The sequence below is a fragment of the Colobus angolensis genome, unplaced genomic scaffold (assembly GCF_000951035.1).
Source record: "Colobus angolensis palliatus isolate OR3802 unplaced genomic scaffold, Cang.pa_1.0 Scaffold21, whole genome shotgun sequence".
NCBI classification, from domain to species: domain Eukaryota; kingdom Metazoa; phylum Chordata; class Mammalia; order Primates; family Cercopithecidae; genus Colobus; species Colobus angolensis.
Window position 1 is genome coordinate 8,276,533 of NW_012115266.1, and position 24,797 is coordinate 8,301,329.

At 50.9% G+C, this 24,797-nt stretch overlaps 1 long non-coding RNA gene and 1 pseudogene across 1 annotated transcript; both read right to left on the minus strand.

Annotated features, from left to right (window-relative positions):
- Positions 1-1,587: 1,587 nt before the first annotated feature.
- LOC105512295 lies at positions 1,588-2,871 on the minus strand (annotated as a pseudogene).
- Positions 2,872-10,559: 7,688 nt separating this feature from the next.
- LOC105512296 lies at positions 10,560-23,796 on the minus strand. Its single transcript, XR_001001831.1, has 4 exons — positions 23,711-23,796; positions 16,613-16,760; positions 14,345-14,487; positions 10,560-10,744 (listed from the first exon to the last, which is right to left on the minus strand). It is a non-coding gene; the product is annotated as an uncharacterized LOC105512296 (long non-coding RNA).
- Positions 23,797-24,797: the final 1,001 nt, after the last annotated feature.

Here is a 24,797-nt window from a genome sequence, read left to right on the forward strand (position 1 = left end):
CCCCACCATCTTTTTGAGAGAGGGCCTCACTCTGTCACCCAGGCTGGAGTTCAGTGACAGGATCCTAGCTCACTGTAGCCTCAGAACTCCTGGGCTCAGGCAATTCTCCCGCCTCAGCCTCCTCCAGGTGGGTGCCACCACACCCAGCTCACTTTTTAATTTTAATTTTTTGTAGAGATGGGGTCTCACTGTTTTGCCCAGGCTGGTCTTGAACTCCTGGGATCAATCCATCTTCCTACCTTGGCCTCCCAGAGTGCTGGGATTGCAGGTATAAGCCACTGCACTTGGCTTCAATTTACCTGTCCTTTCACACCTTCAATAATTGTAAGAATTTTTGACCTCTTGACTATTCCAGGTACTCTACAGGGTACCACCCCCCATAAGGCTGATATGGGGAGCAAGGCATGGGAAAATGGGTGTCTTGCTCTAGGTCCCCCGATTGAACCCTGAGTTCTCTTCTATATGGATGTATACACGGGTGGGAGGTAGGAAAAGGCGGCCCAGCCTCTGTAACTCTCCCGGTGGTAGCTTCTCTGGGGTGGGAATCACTTCCTTTCTTTGTCCATAACACCAAGCATAAACCCTGGCACCTTAAAGGGAGCTCAAGCAGCCGAGTGCGGCGGCTCACGCCTGTAATCCCAGCACTTTAGGAGGCCGAGGCGGGTGGATCACTTGAGGCCAGGAGTTTGAGACCAGCCTGACCAACATGGCGAAAACCCGTCTCTACTAAAAATACAAACATTAGCCAGGCATCGTGGCGCACATCTGTAGTCCCAGCTACTCAGGAGACTGAGGCAGGAGAATCGCTTGAACTCTGGAGGCGGAGGTTGTGTTGAGCTGAGACTGTGCCACTGCACTCCAGGCTGGGCGAGAGTGAGATCCTGCCTCAAAAAATAAAAAGAAAATGAAAAGGAGCTCAAGCGATGTTCGCGGAGCTCTGCCAGGGCTGTAGAGCAGCCCCGCTGCTGGCGAGAGGTCACACGCTGCAGCTGCAGTCCTCCGTGTGGCCACGAGGGGTCTCCACGCTCCACCGAATGGCTGGAGGGTCTCTCCTAAGGCCCCGCGGCAGGCCATGGCTAACCCGCAGCCCCTGGACACTGGGCACGAGGGTAACAGGGTGGGACGCCAGGCTCTGGCCTCCCGGGGTGCCATTCGTCCTCCCTGCTGTCCTCCTCTGGGGTCAGGTTACAGATCACCATGAGGTCCTGCCTCAGGCTGCCATAGCCTGTCAGGGGCTGGGGGCCTGCTTCACGCTGGCTGAACACCTACTGTGTGCTCTTTCTGCCTGCTCTGAGGCTGTCATGGCCTGTCAGGGGCTGGAGGCTTCACGCTGGCTGAACACCTACTGTGTGTTCTTTCTGCCTGCTCTGAGGCTGTCGTGGCCTGTCAGGGGCTGGGGGCTTCACACTGGCCGAACACCTACTGTGTGCTCCTTCTGCCTGCTCTGAGGCTGTCATGGCCTCTAAGAGGCTGGGGATGTGCTTCACTACTGTGTGCTCTTTCTGTCTGCTCCTTTTCTTTAAACCCCACTGCCACAACCGTGGAAGCAGATGTTTTATTTTCTTTTTCTTTTCTTTCTTTCTTTCTTTTTTTTTTTAAATAAGCCTTTATTTCTTTGTTTTGCAAATAAAGCTGGCTAAGTTGGTTGCTTTTTTGGTGATTAGTCAAAGAGACCAAATCCCATATCCTCATCCGACTCCTCCGACTCTTCCTTGGCTTCAACCTTAGCTGGGGCTGCACCAGCAGCAGCAGGAGCAGCCATGGTGGCAGCGGCCACAGGGGGAGCAGCCACAAAGGCAGATGGATCAGCCAAGAAGGCCTTGACCTTTTCAGCAAGCGGGAAGGTGTCATCAGTCTCCACAGACAAGGCCACGACTCCTTTGGACCCGTTGATGATAGAATGGGGCACTGATGCAACAGTTGGGTACCCGATCTGCAGACAAACACTGGCAATATTGCGGACACACTCCAGGAAGTGAGAATGTGGTTTCCTCTGTGATGTTAAGCACTTCAGGGCTGTAGATACTGCCATTGTCAAACACCTGCTGGATGACCAGCCCAAAGGAGAAGGGGGAGATGTTGAGCATGGTCAGCAGCTTAGCTTCACTGGCTCCCACTTTGTCCCCCATCTTGATCAGCTGCACATCACTCAGGATTTCAATGGTGCCCCTGGAGATTTTAGTGGTGATACCTAAAGTGTGGAAAAAGGAGGTTTTCTCGGGCCCCAGACCAGTATTCTGGGCTGGCACAGTGACTTCACATGGGGTAATGGCACCAGCATGGGTGGCAGCTGGCACCTTGCTGGCCAGTAGCATGTCTGTGATCTCAGTGAGGTCCTCCTTGGTGAACGCAAAGCCCACATTCCCGCGGAAACAAGGCAGCAGTTTCTCCAGAGCTGGGCTGTTTTCCAGGTGCCCTCAGAGGGCCTTGCGCATCATGGCGTTCTTGCCCATCAGCACCACGGCCTTCCCACGGAGAGACATGCGGATCTGCTGCATCTGCCTGGAGCCCACATAGTCTGCTCCCACGACGAAACATTTAGGATAATCGTCTAATAGTTGGATGATCTTAAGGAAGTGGTTGGGTATCCAGGTTGCCCTGTATTCCCTAGGCATCACGGTGGTGCGTCAGGGATTGCTACGCAGGGTTTAAAGACTCTGTCACTTCCACGAGGACGCCTGGAGAGAGGCAGGCGTTGTTTTCTACGCTGCCTGGGGGGGTGAAGAGAGGTGGGGTTGGTGGGGTTGGGACTCCAACTCAATTCTGCCTCGTTTCAAAGCCTGTGTTCCTTTGGGATCTCTCTACTCCTGTTAGCACCCCCAGGACATCTCAGGCCTGGCTTCTGGACAAGCCGACTGGGCCTGAATCTCACACACCCAGTTGCTCACATAGTCACACCCACGCACACTGACACATACGTGGTCCCCACACCCCATCCACACCTGGAACCTCCGAGCTCAGCAGGGATTTGATACTCAGTCCTTCAAACCAGCTTCTCATCGAGGGGGTGGGCGGGGAGGAGTTATAAGAGCAATTGCTGTAATCCAATCGTCTCTGTTTTTCTTGTTTTCTTCTCTCAGAATATACTTTGCATTAAGGCCTTGTCTTCTTGGTTCCCATGAGAACACTGTGCTTTTTCTTAAATGAAGGTTCGTTGATCGTTTTTTCCTGTTATTACAGAAGCAATTTGTGCCACTGCAAAAAAACACAGAGAAGCCAAGAGAACAAAAACTCCTCCCTCTCCTCCTCCAGGGACAGCCCAGGCTGACAGGTGTGGCACTGTCCTCCCCACACCCCTTCTCCCCAGCACACCCTCTTCCTGCCATGGAGCCCTGGCGTCCTCATCAGGCCTGAGCTGCTTCTTCCAGATGGGGCTCCCAGGCTGGGAGTCAGAGGCTGGGGTCTTCGTCCTGCCCCATCACTGGGTCCCATATGTTCTTGGCAGGTCCTCCCCATTTTGGAGTGGGAAGGGGATGACCTCAAAGGGTCTTCTGCCCTCACACTCAAGGATCCTGTTCTCTTATTCCAGACAGATGTATCTGGGGCTGGGCTGAGCAGCAGCTATTAGGAGTTCCTAGGTCATAAGGGGCTCTCCCAGAGTAATCTGGAGACCATGGGAGGCATGGAAACCAAAGCCTCACTCATTGCCAGCATTGAGCAGACAAGCAACCCTCCCAAGGACAGACAGCTGAGCCCTTTATAAAGATTCTGGGCCGGGCACGGTGGCTCACACCTGTAATCTCAACATTTTGGGAGGCCGAGGCGGGTGGATCATGAGGTCAGGAGATCAAGACCATCCTGGCTGGCTAACATGGTGAAACCCCGACTCTACTAAAAATACAAAAACCAATTAGCCGGGTGTGGTGACGGGTGCCTGTAGTCCCAGCTACTCGGGAGGCTGAAGCAGGAGAATGGCGTGAACCTGGGAGACGGAGCTTGCAGTGAGCCGAGATTGCTCCACTGCACTCCAGCCTGGGTGACAGAGCGAGACTCCATCTCAAAAAAAAAAAAAAAAGATTCTGGTGCCCTGTGTCCCAAGCACAGGCAGCCTCATGGTTGTGCAGCCTTTGCAGCTGCAGAGGGCCCTACCCTCCAAAGGGCTCGAGCTTGATTTAATGCTCTGCTGTCGCCACCTTGAAATTCTTCATGATGTGTGAGCAAGGGCCCCGCAAGTTCATTTTGCACTGGGCTCTGCAAAGTATGTAGCTGTCCCTGTTCCTAATAATGATAATACCTGTTACTGACATACAGCTTACTGTGTAGCCGGCACTGCATATTTTTCCTATATACTGTATAATTCACCTGTCCTTGACAGGAGCCAGGTGTAAATTGCCTCTCTTAGATTTGGCCAGCCCATGTGATAATGTGAACTGGGTGCTAGGCACTTTAGATATGTGACGCTCTGAAGGCTCTCAGCCATACAAGAAGCCATTGTAAGCCAGGCACCATGGCTCACACCTGTAATCCCAGCACTTTGGGAGGCTAAGGCAGGTGGATCACCTGAGGTCAGGAATTCGAGACCAGCCTGACCAACATGGGGAAACCCTGTCTCTACTAAAAATACAAAAATGAGCTGGGTGTGGTGGCAGATGCCTGTAATCCCAGCTACTTGGGAGGCTGAGGCAGGAGAATCACTTGAACCCAGGAGGCGGAGGTTGCCAGTGAGCCGAGATTGTGCCACTGCACTACAGCCTGGGCAATAGAGCAAGACTCCGTCTCAAAAAAAAAAAAATTATAGATGAGGCATATTATAGATGAGGCGGGAAGTCTGGGGAAGTTCAGCAACTCACCTGCAGTTGTAGAGCTAATGAGGAGCCCACAGACCCTCCGCTCCCTGCCCGGCTGGCCAAGGGCCATCCCAGGAGCTCTGCAACCCTCATCCTGCCCTGGCCACCATCCCAGCTGTGGTGGGCTCCTGGCAGTGCCTAGGGGGGTGAGAAGCTCCACCCACACTGTCAGTTCCCATTTCCACCACCTCCTGTGGCCAGGTGTGCAGTCGGCTCCCCACTTGGGGCATGGAGCTGTGGGGCCAAGAAGTGTCCGTCTCCATTTCTCCCCACTGTGCTGAGCTCCTGAGCATTCTTTTTTTCTTTTTCTTTTTTTTTTCTTTTTTTTTTGAGACAGTCTCTCTCTGTTGCCCAGGCTGGAGTGTGGTGGCGCAGTCTCGGCTCATTGCAACCTCCACCTCCTGGGTTCAAGTGTTTCTCCTGCCTCAGCCTCCTGAGTAGCTGGGACTACAGGCACGTGCCACCATGCCTGGCTAATTTTTGTATTTTTAGTAGAGACAGGGTTTGACTCTATTATCTATTGACTCTATTTTGTATTTTTAGTTCGAGGCGGGTCTCGAACTCCTAACCTCGTGATCTGCCTGCCTCGGCCTCCCAAAGTGTTGGGATTACAGGCAAGAGCCCCCGCACCTGGCCTGCTCCTGGGCATCCTAAGCTGCAGGTGTGGCTCCAAGGACTCTGGTTCATCAGTGCTGGTTTCATTCACTTATTTATTGAGACAAGATCTCACTCTGTCGTGCAGGCTAGAGTGCAGTAGCACCATCACGGCTCACTGCAGCCTCAACCACCCAGACTCAGGCCGTCCTCTCACCTCAGCCTCCCAAGTAGCTGGGACCACAAGTACACACCACTACGCCTGGCTAATTTTTATATCTTTTGTAGAGACAAGGTCTTGCTGTGTTGCCCAGACTAGTCTTGAAGCCTTAGACTCAAAAGATCCTCCGGCCTCAGCCTCCCACAGGGCGGGGATTACTCAGCCCCCAGTGCTGGTTATTGCTGAGGTAGCCCAGACAGAGAAGGTTGATGCCAGAGTGAGCCCAGGCGGCTGGAATTGGAGTGGACAGAACAGCACTAGGACCCTCACACACCCAGGCTGACTTGCTCAGCATCTCTGTCTCAGCTCCCCCATCTGTAACATGGGGTAAAGCAGTGGTCCCCAAACTTTTTGGCATCAGGGACCTGTATAAGGAGTGCATAAGAACAGGAGCGGTGGCTCACACCTGTAATCCCAGCACTCTGGGAGGCTGAGGTGGGTGGATCAGCTGAGGTCAGGAGTTTGACACCAGCCTGACCAACATACAGAAACCCCATCTCTACTAAAAACAAATACAAAATTAGCCAGACATGGTGGCAAGCGCCTGTAATCCCAGCTTCTCGGGAGGCTGAGGCAGGAGAATTGCTTGAACCCAGGAAGCGGAGGTTGTAGTGAGCCGAGATAGCGTCATTGCACTCCAGCCTGGGCACCAAAAGCGAAACTCTGCCTCAAAAAAAAAAAAAAAAGAGTGCATAATGTAGATCCCTCACATGTACAGTTCACAGTAAGGTTCGTGCACCTGAGAATCTACTGCTGCTGCTGATCTAACAGGAGGCGGCACTCAGGCAGTAATGAGAGTGATGGGGAGTGGCTGTAAATACAGATGAAGCTTCTCTCACTTGCCCTCCACTCACCCCATGATGTCTGGCCCAGTTCCTAACAGGCCACAGACCAGTACCAGTCCACAACCTGGGAGCTGGGGACCCCTGGGATAAAGAAACCAGCCCAGCAGTTAAGAATTTGAGGTTTGGGAATACACCATCCTGAGTTCAAGCCCCAGGTCCAGCACTTAACAGCCATATGACCCTGGGCAGATTGCAAAACTGAACTTCAGTGTCCTCCATAAAAACAGCAAAAATGGAGGTATTCTAGTTAAGGACTCAGGCCCGGCAGACCGACAAGAGTTCAAATCCCACCTTGAGCACTTATTAATTATGGGAGCTTGTACAAGTTATTTTACTTTTCTGAGCCTTGGTTTCCTTGTCTGCCAAATGCAGATAATATTTGCAGCATCCTCATGGGGTTTTGTGAGGACCAAATGACCTGGTGCCTGCAGAGTCCTTTTCTCAGTCCCTGGCATTTAGTAAGTGCCCAATAAGCCGTTGCGACTAGTGCAAACGGATGGGATTTCCTGGGATGTCACAAGAACAGGTGCCCTGCCGGAAGGGTTTGTGGCAGGCCGAGCTGTGGAATAAGAAAGCCAAGCACAGACCCATCTTCCCATAGCCAGGCGGCCCTGGGAATTGGTGGCTGAGGCCTGGGAGGGCTACTTGTGATGGAGGTCCAGGGACTAAGCCACCAGGAGGCCGTTGACAGGTCCGTGGGGACAGCTTCGTTTAATGGGAACTGAGGCAGTGGGATGAGAGAGACAAAACCAGGCTCACATCAGCATGGGCCGCCTCCCAGCCTCTCAGCTACCTCTCCTGCTACCTCTCCTCTCTGGGGTCAGGCCTCCCTCCCCCAACTCCCGCCAGATGCCACTCTGTAACCCTGGAGCTGTGCTCCCACGCTGCAATGCACCGCGCACACGAATTCCCCGAGGAACTTCTTAATGCGCTGATTCGGATTCAGCCGTGGGGGTGGCCCGAGACCCTGCATTTCTAATCAGCTCCAAGGAATGCGAGGCCACGCTTTGAGTAGCAGCATCTAAAACATGATATAAATGTAGGTCATGAACATTAATAATAATGTGGGGTGTGGAGTTACTACCTGATCTGACTCTAGTAGACTTTGAGAGAAGCCTGTCTAGGAGAAAATTCTCCCCAGAGGTCAAAAGGAAACCCCCACCCCAGGTTCTGGGGGTGCTAGGATCTGATTTTGCTCCTAAGAGGAAAGACACAGGCAGAGGGTACCTTTCAGCTTGAGCCAGGTGGACAGTGGTTCCCAAACTGCAGACCACACACCAGCTGCGTCAGAAGTACCTGGCGATTCGTTTTTTGTTTGCTTGTTTGTTTTTTGAGATGGAGTCTCGGTCTGTCACCCAGGCTGGAGTGCAGTGGCACGATCTTGGCTCACTGGAACCTCTGCACCCGGCTAATTTTTGTATTTTTAGTAGAGACGGGGTTTAACCATGTTGGCCAGACTGGTCTTGAACTCCTAACCTCAAGTGATCCACCTGCCTCGGCCTCCCAAAGTGCTGGGATTACAGGCGTGAGCCACTGTGACGACTGAATTTTTTAAAAATACAGATTCTGAGTCACGAAAAGACAGATCCTGTATGACTCCCTTATATGAAGTATCTAAAGCAGTCAAATCCATAGAAACAGAAGTAGAATGCTGGTTGCCCAGGGGCTGGTTGGGAGGGAGAATGGAAAACTGTTGTTTAATGGGTATAGAGTTTCAGATTTGCAAGATGAAAAAGTTCTGGAGGTCTGCTTTACAATGATGTGAATATACTTAACACTACTCAACTGTCCACTTAAAGATGGTTAAGATGATAAATTTTATGTTATATGTTCTTTTTTTTTCCACCAAAATGATAGAGACTTGCTCTGTTGCCCACGCTGGAGTGCAGTGACTCAGTGGCTCTCGACTCACCGCAGCCTCCGCCTCCCAGGTTCAAGCCTTAGCCTCCTGAGTAGCTGAGATTACAGGTGTGTGCCACCACATCCGGCTAATTTTTGTATTTTTAGTAGAGACACGGTTTCACCATTTTGGCCAGGCTGGTCTCGAACTCCACACCTCAGGTGATCCACCCGCCTCAGCCTCCCAAAGTACTGGATTATAGGCGTGAGCCACCATGCCCAGCCTCATAATGATAATTTAAAAGAAAAAACAGATTCTGGGCTAGGCACTGTGGCTCACAGCTGTGATCCCAGCACTTTGGGAGTCTGAGGCAGGCGAATTACCAGGTCAGGAGTTCAAGACCAGCCTGGCCAACATGGTGAAATCCCATCTCTACTAAAAATACAAAAAATTAGCTGGGCATAGTGGCAGATACCTGTAATCCTAGCTACTCGAGAGGATGAGGCAGGAGAATCACTTGAATCCAGGATGCAGAGGTTGCAGTGAGACACTGTACTCCAGCCTGGGCGACAGAGTGAGACTCCGTCTAAAGAAAAAGAAACAAAAAACAAAACAAGAAAAAACAGATTCTGGCTGTAGCCCCTGAGATCCCATTTAAGTGCATCTTGAGTAGAGCCCAGAAACCTGTTTTTTAAAATCTGCCTAGGGAATTTGGGTGCACAGCCAGGTTTTGGGACCACTGGCTAGGGGGAAGCTTTCCCCCAAATATCTCTGGAATCTTTCCACCTCGCCCACCTCCACCTCCACCTCCGTCTCCACGGCTGCGACTCCATTCTGGACAATGACAGAAGCCTCCCGCGCCCTCTCCCTGGCTCTGTACTCTCCCTGCCTCCGTCTGCCACGCGGCTGCCCCGGTGATCTTTCAAAGCACAAATTCGATCCTGTTGCGCAGCTCCTTTAAAACTGTTCCAATGCCTCCCGTTGCCCTCGGTACAAAATAGAAAAAAGCACAACCTTCTCAGCAGAGTCGAGTCAGGGATTCAGCTGTGCACATGGAGTATTACAGCAGGAAGCCTTCGGAGCAGCAGAGGTCGGTGCAAGGGCCCCAGGAGCACCGGGGGCGGGGACACAGATGAATTCTGCCAGGAAGAAAGAGGTGGTGGGAAGGCTACCCAGAGAAAGAGGCATTGAGCTGGGCCTTGCAAGTGAGCTGGTGTTTGTCAGGAGAGTAGAGTGAAGGCAAAAGGCGGTGGCAGCAGGGGGATTCCAGGCAAGGGGGATAGCATCTGCAAAGCCAAGGAGGTGTTGGGGAGTATGTCCCCCTCAGTGCAGGCAGGGGCTGGGTGAGCTGGGAGAAGAGGGAAAGGTGAGGGTGGGAAGAGGCAGTGAGCAGAGACTGTGAAAGTCCAATTCAGCTGGGAAGCAGGGAGGGGGTGAGCCTCTCCATCGCCTCCCAGAGCCATCCTGCCCGGGGGCAGGTTACCAGCTTCAGGCCCTTGTCCTCACTCCCCGCCCCCGCCCCACCCCCAACTGCTTGGTGGGGGCCTTGGGCAAGGCGATCTGGTCAGGACGGGAACAGGTTCCTTCTCTGCTCCTCCAGGGGCCCTATGGCTTCCACGATCGCTCAGTTCATACCCTTGGCTCTCTGCCCTCCTCCCTCAGGGCCTGCCTGGATGCTTCTCCTTTCCCCTCACCCGTGTGTGTGTGTGTGTGTGTGTGTGTGTGTTGTTGTTGTTGTTGTGTGAGTCCTGAAGGTCGTGTGGTCACCCAGTCTTCGTCTTTGTCTGTCTAAAAGCTAGTATGGCACAGCGTGCATGTGTTTATGAACACGTCCCTTCCGCCCGAGGGTTCCCAGCCCCAGGGTCAAGTCTCCCTGGGCCTTTCAAGGCTGTAAGAGGTGATTCTAGGGGCTACAGCAATAGAGACCCAGCCAGAGGGAGCAGGAGAGCTCCAGCCCACAATTCCAGGGGCCCCACGGCCAGCCACCTCCAGAGGAAAACACAGGGCCCGCAGCACAGCCACAGCGCCTGACGTGGCTGAATTCCCCTGCTGCCCCGCTCAGTGCCCAGCACCAGCCCGACACCACCGTAGAGGAACTCGGGAGCTGCATGCATTTCAGAAAGGGCCCCTTCGCCACAGTTAGAGGGCAAATAAATGGGTCTTCTGGGGCTGGGGCTGGGGCTGGGATTCCCTTTGCAGCCTACTTCCCCACTGTGGAGGCCATTTTCCTCTCCACACCTTCAACCCTGCAATTCCTCATCTGTGGCAGAAACAAGTTTCCACCCAGGCCATGGGGCCTGGCCGTGCAGGTCAACCCTGGGTCCTGGTGGAGGACCCAAAGTCTCCCTGCTGAGGACCAACATCCGGTGGCCCCAGCTGGGGTGACATCACACAAGGGGCTCACACAAGGCTTCTGTCTTCCAGGAAGGAGATGGGAACAGAGATCTCCCTGCAAAGGCTGGAAAAAAAATCACATCCCAGAATTGTTGGCAGAAGGTTAATTGGATGCATCTGTAAGCTTATTCCTGGGACAGGCGTGTTAATAGCACTAAAACATCTGAAAACTTCCAGAGCCACACGGAGGAGTTAATAGGCCTGGAGAGTCCAAGGTCACATTGAGGCACCTCCCAGGAGTGGAAAGAGCAGTGGACCAGGAGTCTGACAGCCTGAACCCTTGACTCCTCACCACAGCTCACTGTGGTCCCCAGGCAAGCCCTGGCCTCTCTAGACCTGGAAAACATTAGTGTGGAAGGCAAGTCGCCTGGGTCACCCGACAGAAGCCTCACTGTGGTCTTACATGATGATGTTATCATTATTTTTGTTTTGTGGAAGAGGAAACTGAGATTCCTCAAATGAGGTGGAATTTGCCACTGCTGGTGCTGGGGTCAGTACTGGAGCCTGACTGCAGGCCAAGGGCTGAAATCACAGGGCTGTCCCACAGGCCAGCCAGGGTAGACGTTCCCTTGGTGTCCACTGGGAGGCGCTCTAGACTGCTTCTCCTAGTTGGCACCAGCACCTGCATCCCTGAGCCAGAGTGGTCTCCCCTGGGTGATCTCTGGGTAAGGTGGGACTGGGGACTGCCAGCTCCTGGGGCAAGGTCAGGAGGCTTCCTGGTCCTCCCTCCTCATTCTAGCCACCCCCATGAAGGAGCCTCCTGCCGTCACTTTCCAAGGGCAAGGGAGGGAAGAGTGAGGTTTCAAACTCGTGAGGACGTGGGGCCCACTGGTTCCCTTTCTCAGGCCCTTGGGGAGCCCATGTATCAGATTGGAGTCAGCTACAAATGTCAGAGGTTCAGAGAGGGTTAGTCACTTGCCCAAGGTCACATAGTCAGGTCCATCTGATTCTGAACACCTAAACTTTGTCCTGATTTAGGCGAGGCTCAGGGCGGATGTGGTGGAATTCCGCCAGTCACATGGCCCACAGCAGGCAAGAAGGTGCTGGTCAGCTGGGCCTGCAAGTCCCACTGGTGGCAAAAGGGCTGAGTCTTGTAGAGGGGGTTCCTACAGTTGCTTGAGGGTCCAGGGCTGGGTGCAGGTAGTCAGGACTGGGTGTTGGGGCTCATGAAAGGGCAGGAGGAGGCATTCAGCCAGCGGATGTCCTTGGCATCAGGGTCGGTGTCTGTATGTGAAAGTGGGCGTGTAAGTGGGAGCATGACCCCAGGTCATGCTCGCTCAGAATTCAAGTTTGTCAGCTTGTTAGAAAAATGAGGATGGTGACAGCCGGGGATCTGGGGAGGAGAGAGGCCTTTGGAGATGGGAGTTGGGGAGGCTGTGATTGGGGGATGTCGAGCAATGGCTTGAAGAGGTCAAAGGATTCAGCTTCCCGAGTGTTCCGAGTTGGTCTGGAGCTGACTGGGACCGGCTGGGCTGAGTGAGGGGAGGTGACAATGACATTGAGTATGGGGACACAAGGCTCTTCTCTCCCTGCTGGGCTTTCTGGAGAGTGGAGGACAACAGGAGGGAAGCTGAGCGTCCCGGGACAGCTTTGCAAAGTTACAGCCGGTTCCTGTCCTCTCTACCCAACTCTTGCAAGAGGAACCCTCCCCTAGAGCATGCCTGACCCTACTCAGACCCCTACCAACATAGAGACCACCTAACCCAACCCGTTACTCAGGTCACCTCACCACAGCAGAGGCAGGAGCAGGCCCAGGGCTGGAGAGAAGCCCATCCCCAGGCCCCAGGGCTCACAGCAAAGCCAAGGAGACAAGCAGCCACCAGGTGCACCAGATTAAGGCTGTCCAGATAGGGGACTCCATCTCCCAGTAGACAGATGTAGCCAGGGGGACTACAGGGCTAGAGGAGCCGTCCTGGAAAATCCCAGCCCTTCCCTAGCAGGTCACAGAACCGGCTCTCCCAGCTGAGGCCCTTCCCTCCCAGCAACGTGTCCAGGGGCACCTGACTTGAACTATAAATAGAGGATGACGGAAGGCTCCGGAAGCCCAAGGGAGGGCAGGAGAAAGGGATTCTGACTCTCCCCCAGCGAGGCCCTGCAAGGTTGCACTGACAGAGCAATGCCTCAGCACTGGGTCTTCGAGGTTGGATAGGACTGCCCCTGGCATCGGAGGTCCGGGAGGGCCATTCAGGCAGAGGGAACAGTCTGGGGAGGCAAGGAATGGAGCAGGCAGGTGGCTCCAAGAGGCTGGACACAGGCTGCACAGGGCTGTGGCAGTTCCTGAGACCCAGTGGTCAAGGGCTCTGAATGTCAGGCTAAGGGCTTTGTTCTGGAGGCCTGAATCTTGCTCTTAGAGTAAGAGGAGTTAAGAGAAACTCAACTTAAGTTGAGGAGTTAAGAGTAACACACAAGGCCGGGCACAGTGACTCATGACTATAATCCCAGCATTTTGGGAGGTTGAGGCACGTGGTCACTTGAGGTCAGGAGTTCGAGACCAGCCTGGCCAACATGGTGAAACCCTGTCTCTACTAAAAACAGAAAAATTAGATGGGCATGGTGGCGCACACCTGTAATCCCAGCTATTCAGGAGGCTGAGGCAAGAGAATTTCTTGAACCTGGGAGGCAGAGGTTGCAGTGAGCTGAGATTGTGCCACTGCACTCTAGCCTGGGCAACAGAACAAGACCCCATCTCAAAAAAAAAAAAGTAACACACAAGAACATGTAACATACAAGAACAAGGTCACCTGGAGCAGAGTACCAGAAAGTACATGGCCATCTTTCCCACGCGGAATGGAGAAATACCAAGGTGTGCCAGAGACTGCTAACTATTCCCCAACATCTGTTCTCTGTCTTCTTTGCCACAGAACCCCTGATTTTTGCTGGGCAAACAATTCCCTGAAATTTAAGCTATATTTCCCAGCCTCCCTTATAGCCAGGTATGGCCATGTGTGTAAGTTATAAGAAGAAGTGCCATTCAGAGGCAGGAGGTTGCACCCTGTTACCTCTTCTCCTTTTCTGTTGGAAAGGAATATGCATGTGATTGCTCGAGCAGAAGCAGCTATCTTGGATCATGAGGTAGAAGCCCCATGTTAAGGATGACCAAGCCACAAGAAGGAATTGATCTGAGTTTCTGATGTTTGTGGAGCTGCCACACCAGCCCTGGACCAGAACCTCCAAATATTGTTTACTCAAGAGAAAAATAAACTTCTATATTATAGTTTACCACATAATTTCTTAAGTTTTCTTTCAGATGAACATAACCTAAGCACATACAGGTAAGGAATTAACCTCGAGAGCTCTTATACCACTGAAATAAATTCACAAACTAGACAAAAAAAGAAAAACCCCAGGGGCATTTTATATGTCTTTTTTTTTTTTTTTTGAGATGGAGTCTTGCTCTGTCGCCCAGGCTGGAGTACAGTGGCATGATCTTGGCTCACTCCAACCTCCACCTCCCGGGTTCAAGTGATTCTCCGGCCTCAGCCTCCCAAGTAGCTGGGACTACAGGCACCCGCCACCATGCCTGGCTAATTTTTTGTATTTTTAGTAGAGATGGGATTTCACTGTGTTAGCCAGGCTGGTCTCAATTTCCTGACCTTGTGATCCGCCCTCCTCAGCCTCCCAAAGTGCTAGGATTACAGGCGTGAGCCACCACACCCGGCCTTACCTCTTAAATAGTGAGAGGTATGCTCTGATTACATTCCAGATATCGTCTCTCATGAACTCTCTGCAGAACCTTCCTTCCAGGTGTAGGGATGGAAAAGGTGTGATACCTCTTCTCACCCATCATAAGGGTCACGGCCAACACTCCTATACCAAAAGACAGAGAGAAGTTAACAAGAGAAGAGCATAACAAATGTATTTAATCAAAATTGTATGTGACACGGGGGCCTTCAGAAAAGAAGACCCAGGCTGGGCTTGGTGGTTCATGCCTATAATCCCCGCACTGTGGGAGGCCGAGGTGGGTGGATCACTTGCGGTCAGGAGTTCAAGAGCAGCCTGGCCAACATGGTGAAACTGTTTCTCTACTAAAAATACAAAAAATTACCCAGGCATGGTGGTACACACTTCTAGTTCCAGCTACCCGAGAGGCTTGAGACATTAGAATTGCTTGAACTCGGGAGGTGGAGGTTGCAGTGAGCTGAGATCATGCCACTGCACTTCAGCCCGGGCAACAGAGCAAGACTGTGTCTCAAAACAAACAAACCAAAAGAAAAAAACAGAAAAGAAATGAATACCCAGAGAAAACTGTACAGTACCTTTTTATGCAAAGGTTCAACGAAGAATGGACAGTCGTATAGGAATGTGATTGGACCAGCCGGGCACGGGCTCTACATCTGTAATCCCAGCACTTTGAGAGGCCAGGGTGGGCAGATTACTTGAGATCAGGAGTTCGAGATCAGCCTGGCCAACATGGTCAAACCCTGTCTCTACTAAAAATACAAAAATTATCTGTACTTGGTGGCAGGCACCTGTAATCCTAGCTATTTTAGAGGCTGAGACACAAAAATTGCTTGAACCCAGGAGTTGGAGGTTGCAGTCAGCTGAGATCTCACCACTGCACTCCAGCCTGGGCAACAGAGTGAGACTCCATCTAAAAAAAAACACGTGATTGGAACAAAAGAGTATGACTTAAGGGTAATAGGCCAAGGGAGGGAACTCAACGAGGACTGTGTGTTCACATTCTTCTTGGCCTGTCTGCCATATTCCTTATTTCTAGTATGGGGCAGGACCCTGCTGGAGCGAGGGTCTTATGGCCTGCTATCAGACCAAGTAGGCTCAGAGAATTTCCTTATGACCAGCTCCTACACAGAAAGGCAGGGGAAAGTTAGAGTAATAGTTCTACTTTCTTTTCCTCCTTTTTCTTCTCCTTCTCCTTTTTCTTCTCCTTCTCCTTTTTCTTCTCCTTCTCCTTCTCCTTCTTCTTCTTCCTTCTTTTCTTGAAACGGAATCTTGCTCTGTCACCCGGTCTGGAGTGAAATGGCATGATCTTGGCTCACTGCAAACTCCACCTCCTGGGTTCAAGTGATTCTCCTGCCTCAGCCTCCCGAGTAGCTGGGACTGCAGGAGTGCGCCACCATGCCTGGCTAATTTTTGTATTTTTAGTGGAGACCGAGCTTCACTATGTTGGCCAGGCTGGCCTCAAACTCCTGACCTCACGTCATCCACCCTCCTTGGCTTCCCAAAGTGCTGGGATTACAGGCATGAGCCATCACACCCGGTCCCCAATATTTCTACTTTCTATGACCTCCCTTAGGGAAGAGGAATTCTCATTTCTATGGCTGCTTTGAGAGAGAAAAGGGGGACAGGTCAGAGAGAGAGAGATACTGCTTCTGAGGCTGCTTCTGAGACCTTCCCGTCTCCTTTAGCTCAAAGTACTCAGCATGCCACAGCACCATACTTTGGGATATCATTATCTGAGCCCCAATACGGGGAAGGAAGTTTCAGTAGGATGCTTGAGAATGAGCTGTCTTTGTTGCAGATGACATGCAACATCCTATGAGAACGTGATTCCGATGCCAGGCCCCCCATCCAGACAGGCCTGGTTTTCTGGACCCTGTGACTCAGGGCCCCGAGAGCCACAGGCTCACAGAGGTCCCAGAAACTTTATTTGACCCCTTTGGCATCCCTGGATGGCTCCTTTGTGTCCTTTTCCAAAACACATGGTTGTGTCGTCTTATCCCGGCCACGATAACTACATAAGAACAAGAAGCTGCCGTTCACTGAAGACGCTACCGTGTGCCCCTCCGAGATCAGCACCCTAGGAGCGGCCTGGACATGTGCCCTCTCCCCCTGGCTGAGATGGAAACAGAGGGGATGTGGCTCTTGGCTAAGGATTTAATGGAGCCCTTTTGGGGAACAGCCTTCTCCATGTGGAACTGAGGGAGCAGCTGTTAGGGGCCCAGGCACCACTCTGCATGGTCATGCCACTTACTGGATCCGGGGCCAGCAGTGTCGAGAACAGGAGGTGGCTGGGAAATGTTTCCCTCCACTTTATGGCTCAGGCTCTGCTGCTCTGTCTCTGAGTCTTCGGTTTGCCTTCAGGAGCGGCTTGTGGTGTTCCCAGGGTATGGGGGTCCTGCCTGTGGAGGGAGATCTGCAGGTGAGCTAGGAGGGGCCGCCCAGATCCCTGACACTGCAAAGGCCCAACCCACACCCTACTCCCCATGCTGGGGCTGGAATGTCTTGGTCATTCCTTGTTACCCTGGTTGCTAGTAAGGTCCCTCCTGGTCCTGCCCCATACCCAGTGGGACGCACTTTTCAACACCCTATGGGGAGGGGACATTCACACGGGCAAGGCAGGAAGAGGTAGCAAGTTTGAGGTTAAGAGAGTGTGGGATGAATGAACGATTGGACCCAGAACTGCCTAGGTTTGATCTTGACTCCACCACCAGCTCTGGGAGCTGCCCAATAACTTGACCTCTCTGAGCCTCAGTTTCCTTATTTGGATAACAAGAAAACTCGTAATACCTTTCTCCTAGGGCTGTCATGAGTATTAAATGAATTAACACATGTCAAAGTTTAGGATGGTGCATGGCACATAAAACCTGCTCAAAGAAGAATAGCTGTTAGTATTAGTATCAGTGTTAGTATTATTGTTAAAGTATTCTCTTTTTTTTTGAGACAGAGTCTTACTCTGTCGCCCAGGCTGGAGTGCAGTGGCGCGTTCTCAGCTCACTGCAGCCTGTGCCTCCAGGGTAGCTGGGATTACAGGTGCCCACCACCACACCTGGCTAATTTTTTTGTATTTTCAGTAGAGACAGGGTTTCACCATGTTGGCCAGGCTGGTCTGGAACTCCTAACCTCAGGTGATCTGCCTGCCTCGGTCTCCCAAAGTGCAGGGATTACGGGCATGAGCCACTGCGCCTGGATTGTTACAGTATTTCAAGAGATAAACTCAAACTCAGTGAGCCCCTTCAGGGAAGAGAACTAGTTAGGAATTAACTTCTGAAACGCCACCGCAGACATGCTCTCTCTAGCACACACCTGGAAGTATTACTCCGCACCACTGTAAAGTTATGTAATCACTCCAGCCCATCGGGAAGAGGGTCTCATCCTGTTTAGGGAAGTGGAGGAGTGTAGTGGTTTTAAGTGCAGACTCTGGAGCCAGACTGCCTGAGTCTGAATCTGAACTCTGCACTGCTGGAAGTTTCCTTAACCGTCCGTTTCTTGGTTTTCTCACTTGAGGCACGGGAAGACGCAAGCACCTACCTGTGAGGTTTAAGTGAGATCATGTGTGCCTGGTGAGCCCTGGTGACGGCCTGGCATTGGTGGCACTGTGGACTAGGGGCTGGGTGCAGGAGGGTCGCGGCTGCCACAGGCCACCCCCGCTGGTGTCCCTAAGGGGTTGTGCCCAGGAGCTCCAGTGTGACCAAGAGGGGGAGGGTGGCAAAGTCACACCATAACTCCCTCATAGGCTCCTCTCTCCGAAGAGCCCTCAGTGCAGAGGGGCCCGAGTGGCTGCCTCAGGTGACCAGACAGGTTCAGGCTCTGTCCAGCTCCCTCCAAGCTGGAGGCTGCTGACTGTGCAGGGCACAGGGTGGGGCACACTGGTCCCCACTCGGTCATCTCATTCAAGCCTCCCTATACCTACCTCCAGGAGGCTGGCATTTACTGCCCCATTCTGCAGACAAGGGACTAAGGCCCAGAGACCCAGACATGGGGGTATCAATGCCAGGCCTAACTGACCCTGGAGTGGCCTCATTCCTCACCAGGACATCCTTGGCCTCCCCGCTCTGGGATGAAGCCACTGTCCTCCATCTCAGGTGCAGAGTCAGTCATACATACTTTCCCTCCCTCCAGGTCTAACTTTCCACGCCAGCTCACTTTTCTGTTCCCACTTGCTGGTTCCCAGCTTTCTCTATATATCTGAAAGCTCACCCCTGTAATCCCAGCTCTTTGGGAGGCCGAGGCGGGTAGATCACTTGAGGTCAGGAGTTCGAGACCAGCCTGGCCAACATGGCGAAACCCTGTCTCTACTGAAAATACAAAAATTAGCTGGACATGGTGGTGTACGCTTGTAATCCCAGCTTCTTGGGAGGCTGAGGTGGGAGGATCGCTTGAACCTGGGAGGTGGAGGTTGCAGTGAGCCGAGCTCATGCCACTGTACTCCAGCCTGGGCAACAGAGCAAGACTCCATCTCAAAAAAAAAAAAAAAAAATGGTCAGTGATTTTTCATGCCTATGAACTCTGTCATGGAACCTCAGAGACTCACAGAGGTAAAAAGGAAGCCTTCCCTTCTAGAACTTGTCTGGGAGCTGGGGAGGAGGTCTGGAGCAGACATTCTGTAGCCGGGGAGGTTGGAGAGATCTGCCCTGGAGACAGCCAGGAGGGCTTCCTGGAGATGGTGGACCTTGAGACAGGCTTGGAAGAGGTGGGGCCTTTTGGCCAAAACAATTCATGAAAGGCAACGAGTGCCTGCAGACCTGGGATCAGATCTCAGCCTTGCTGCCACCTAGCTGGGTAACCTTGGTCCTGGTAATTAACCTGTCTTTGCCTCAATGTCCCCATCTGGAACAGAGGCATCAAGTCACTGATGAAGGAGTGTGACTTCATGGAATGAGCACTAAAGTGTGAGTCCAGAGGCCTGGGTCCCCACTGCACTGCTAACAGGTCAAGCAACGTGGATAATGGTCATGGCTGGGCTAATTGGTGCTTGCTTGGTGCTGTATGCTTTACATATATTATCTCATTTAAATGTCACAGTCACCTTACTTGGGAGGTCTCCATTTTTCAGATAAGGAAGCATGTCCAGAGAAGTCTGGTGACTTCCCCACGGTCACACAGTTGGCATATGTCAGAGAGGGTGGCTGTCAGATTCTCGAGCTTGTGCCCCTAACATTCTGGACACTTTGACTGACGCTCCCTCTCAGGCTTCCCCATCATTAAAAAGGGCAGGGAGTGGGCGGGTGACATTCTGCTCCATCACAACTCGCAGCCCAGCTGCCTACTGTAGCAGGAAGGGTCCCTGCTGGAGCCAAGTGCCCTCACCCGGGCCTTTTAGCAACTTCCCTGACGCCCCCACCCTCAGGATGGTGAGAAGTCGTGCCTGGGAGCTCTTTTCCTGCTTTTGAGAGGGTGGGGCCTTGGGGAGAGAGGAGCTGGGTCCCTAGTGCCCAGGTCTGCCGGCTAAATTTAGGTGCTGGGGCATAGAAGGAACAAGGGTAATTAAGGGGTGTGGTGTCACTTTCCAGCCGCCTCTCACATCCCCTGAGAAGTCACACGCCATTTGGGAAGGAGCAAGGAGGCGTGGGTGATGGAGGGGAGGAGAGGGGAGGAATGACGGACAGTTGGAGCCGGAGGTGGGAGAAACCCACAGCTCCTCCACAAACCTGATGGCTGCCTGAATCACAGGGAGGCAATTTTCAGCCAAACACCCCAAGGGATGCCTTCAATTAACACCATTCATAAATGGAAAATCCTGCCCTGAAGGTCGTGACCCCTGCCACTGGAAATGCTCTGCCCAAAAGGAAATCAAGCAAGCATTGATCAGGGGCAAGATGCAACAGGATTTACACGTATGTGCTCAGCAAGCCCTTGCAACAACGCTATAAGGAAGGTGTTATCACTCCCATTTTACGGAAGAGGAAACTGAAGAGTTAGCCTCCCAGGTTGCGCAGCTGAGGCTTGGGGGAGCCAGGATCTGAACCAGGCAGGCTGGCTCCAGAGTCTGTGTGCTTAGCTGCAGGATACAGCTAACTCTGGCCCACTGCAACACCGTCAGCTATCACTCTGCAATCAGAGGATTATGAAGAAGGTTTAAAGAAGGCTTTGCTGAAGAGATGAGAAGTCATTGTAGGTGGCAGACACTGCTTCTGTAAAGACTAGAAGGTAAGTCTGCCAACCCCAAAGTGCACAGGCTGATGTCAAAGCAAGCATGAACCTTCTGCGTTGGAGCCTTCACAGTTGTTGCTTTATCCCTGTAAGTATCAAAATCAGACCTGAAGCCTGAGCACCATGGCTTATGCCTGTAATCCCAGCACTTTGGGAGGCTGAGGCGGGCGGATCACTTGAAGTCAGGAGTTTGAGACCAGCCAACATGGTAAAACCCCATATCTACTAAAAATACAAAAATTAAGGCCAGGCACAATGGCTTACACCTGTAATCCCAACACTTTGGGAGACCTAGGTGGGTGAATCACCGAGGTCAAGAGTTCGAGACCAGCCTGGCCAATATGGTGAAACCCCATCTCTACTAAAAATACAAAAATTAGCTGGGCATGGTGGTGTGTACCTGTATTTCCAGCTACTTGGGAGGCTGAGGCAGGAGAATCGTTTGAATTCGGGAGGCGGAGGTTGCAGTGAGTCAAGATGGTGCCGCTGTACTCTAGCCTGGGTGACAGAACAAGACTCCATCTCCAAAAGCAAACAAACAAAAAACAAAAATTATCAGGTCATGGTGGCAGGCATCTGTGATACTAGCTACTCAGGAGGCTGAGGTAGGAGAATCGCTTGAACCCTTGAGGTGGAGGTTGCAGTGAGCCGAGACTGTGCCACTATACTCCAGCCTGGCTGACAGATACCCTGTCTCAAAAAGAAAAAAAAAAAAAAACCCAGACCTGAATCATCCCATTAAAAATGGGCAAAGGATTTAAATAGGCATTTCTCCAAAGCAGATATACAAATGGCCCCTAAGCACACGAGAGATGCTGAGCATCATTAGTCACGGCGGAAATGCAAATCAACACCACAATGAGATACCCCTTCCCACCACTAGGATGGGCTACAGTAAAAAAGAAAGACAACAACAAGTGCTGGAAGGGATGTGAAGAAACTGGAACCTTGTGCTTTGTGCTGGGAATGCACAGCAGTGCAGTCGAAAACAATTTGGCAGTTCCTCAAAAAGTTAAACATGAATTACCATACGATCCAGCAATTCCACTCTTAGGTGTATACCTAAGATACCTGAAAACATAAGCCCACACACAAAAAATAGTGCTCCTGTGAATCTGAATGTTCATAGGCTGGATCTCGGCTCACTGCAACCTCTGCCTCCCCGGTTCAAGTGATTCTCCTGCTTCAGCCTCGTGAGTAGCTGGGATAACCATGCCTGGCTAATGTTTGTATTTTTAGTAGACTCGGGTTTCACCATGTTGGTCAGGCTGGTCTCAAACTCCTGACCTCAGGTGATCTACCAGCCTTAGCCTCTCAAAGTGCTGGAATTACAGGCATGAGCCACTGCCCCCGGCAAAAATGGAAACAGGTTAAATGTCCATCAACTGATGGATATATCCATACAGTGCAATATTATTTGGCAATAAAAAGGAATGAAGTACTGATACATGCTACAAGATGAGTGAACCTTAAAAGCCTTATTCTAAGTGAAAGAAGCCAGACACATTTGATATAATTCCATTGATATGAAATGTCCAGAATCAACAAATTCACAGGAACAGAAAGTAAATGAGTAATTTGCAGGGCTTGGGTGTGGGAGGGAATGGGGAGTGACTGCTATTGGGTGCAGGGTTTCTTTTGGGGGTGATGTAAATGTTCTGAAATAGATACTAGTGATGAATGCATGACTTTGTGAATATGTTAAAAACCACTGAAGCGTATACTTCAGAAGGGGGAGCTAAGGTTCCCATAAATTACATGTGAATTATATATACATATATATCAATAAAGCTGTTATTAAAAAAACCTCCCAGACTCGTCTCTAATATTTGCAAGAGCACAAATGAAGACCCACATACCATATGCCTAAATATTTCAAAATCAAGCAAACAAGCTGTTAAATAAAATATATTCTCTTCTCTTACCTTGACAAATATACCTTCATAGTGGCACAATTGAGAAGCATGTGTAAAGCTCTGGTTTTTATATGCTCGAAAGCTGGTGTGTTTGGGTATTCTGTTGAAGGGCCGGCTGTGTTTAGACAAGTGATCAACTAAAGACATACATAATTCATAAATTCTTATAGTTTTAGTCCATAAAAATGTTCAGGCCTTTATTTCACCAAAATTGCTAATTTGTGTTTTAGTGACAATACCCATCCAAAAAGACTAAAGAAATAAAATAAAGTTTTTATCCACAAGGTAAAATATAGTAAAGGTAAACTTTTAAATATTTTTAAAAGGTATTTTTCTAAAATATCCAAAATTATTTATTGAAATTAAAAGGTAAAATGCAAATTATAATGAGTGTAACCATTTTTGGAGACAGTCTTGCTCTATCACCCAGGCTGGAGTGCAATGGTGTGATCTTGGCTCACTGCAACCTCCACCTCCCAGACTCAAGCAATTCTCATGCCTCAGCCTCCCAAGTAGCTGGGATTATAGGCGCACGTCACCATGCCCGGATAATTTTTGTATTTTTTGCACAGACAGGGTTTCACCATGTTAGCCAGGCTGGTCTTGAACTCCTAGCCTCAAGTTATTTACCCGCCTTGGCCTCCCAAAGTGCTGGGATTACAGGTGTGAGCCACTGCACCTGGCCTAGTGTAACATTTTAAATCATCATTTTAAATTAAATCTAGGGCTGGGCATGGTGGCTCACATCTATAATCCCAGTGCTTTGGGAGGCCAAAGTGGGAGGTTCGCTTGAGGTCAGGAGTTGCTTGGGCCACATAGCAAGACCTTATCGCCACAAAAAATTTAAAAATTAGGCAGACATGGTGTCACACACCTGCGACCCCAGCTACCCAGGAGGCTGAGGTGGGAGAATCACTTAAGCCCAAGAATTCAAGACTGCAGCGAGCCATGATCACACCATTACACTCTAGCCTGGGCTACAGAGTGAGCCCTTGTCTCTAAAAAAAAAATCATTTAAAAAATATATTAAATCTGAATGTTTACTAATCTTTTGAAATTGTAATAACATTTTATTAACCATTTTTAGAAAAATGACATATTAGCAATTCCACTGTTTAACACTGTATTAGTTTATTAGTTCGTTTTCACACTGCTAATAAAGACCCAAGACTGGGCAATTTACAAAAGAAAGAGGTTTATTGGACTTACAGTTCCTCATGCTGCTGATAAAGATATACCCAAAACTGGGCAATTTACAAAAGAAAGAGGTTTATTGGACTTACAGTTCCACGTGGCTGGAGAGGCCTCACAATCATGGCAGAAGGTGAAAGACACGTCTCACATGGCAGTAGACAAGAGAAGAGAGAGAATGAGAGGCAAGTGAGATGGGTTTCCGCTTATGAAACCATCAGATCTCGTGAGACTTATTCATTACCATGAGAACAGTATGAGAGAAACCAACCCCATGATCCAATTATCTCCCACCGGGTCCCTCCCACAACACGTGGGAATTATGGGAGTACAGTTCAAGATGAAATTTGGGTAGGAACACAGCCAAACTACATCAAACACCCATCTAGTTGGTACTGTAAATAATCAGTATCCCACTTCATGCATGTTATATCTAAATTTATATACACAAATATAAGAGTAAGTGAATGGTTTAAACATTGCAAAAGGTTCCTCAGCTGCTATAGGCATCATTGTGGATATTGCATTAATCCACAAGACTCTGGAACCAAGAATTGGTACCTGAAGAAAACTTAAGAAAATGGACAGTTGACTCTGCCGAGAAAAGGCTTTGGTTTGCAAGAATCTACTGCATTTGAGCTCTCTGAGAGTGAAGATTTAACAAGTTCATCTTAGGCTTTTCTCTCACATAAGCACTGCTGCCTCTCAAGTCTACCCTGTCCTCAGAAGCAGAATCTGTCTCTCAGCTCAGGAGCTGCACAACCCCCAAACCTTCATACATTCTAGACTTAGATCACCTTCCGTATCCAGGACCTAGAGCAAGAGAAGAGGAGAAGTGGTCCCCTGGGGCCTGGATGGTGCTAGTCACAGCAGTGGCTGTTTAGGGCTGTCCTGAGCTATGGTGAAGGATGCCTCTTCCCCTGGTCTGCCAGTGGAACTGAAGGAAAGTACAGCCCTTCCATGGGTCACACATCCCAGTGGATGAATTCTCATGAGAGTTGCCTCTTTGGTCCCCCGACCCTACTGTCTTCTCTCACTTGTCCATCTGCCTACCAGCTGGCCCCAACACCCCCTTCCTCACTGGCTGTCCTGCCACCCCCATCTGCCAAGCGTCAGCCTCAGCAGGGGGTAGAGAGGGGCTGCCCCCTCTCCCCAGCTGACAGGCAGATTATATAGTGG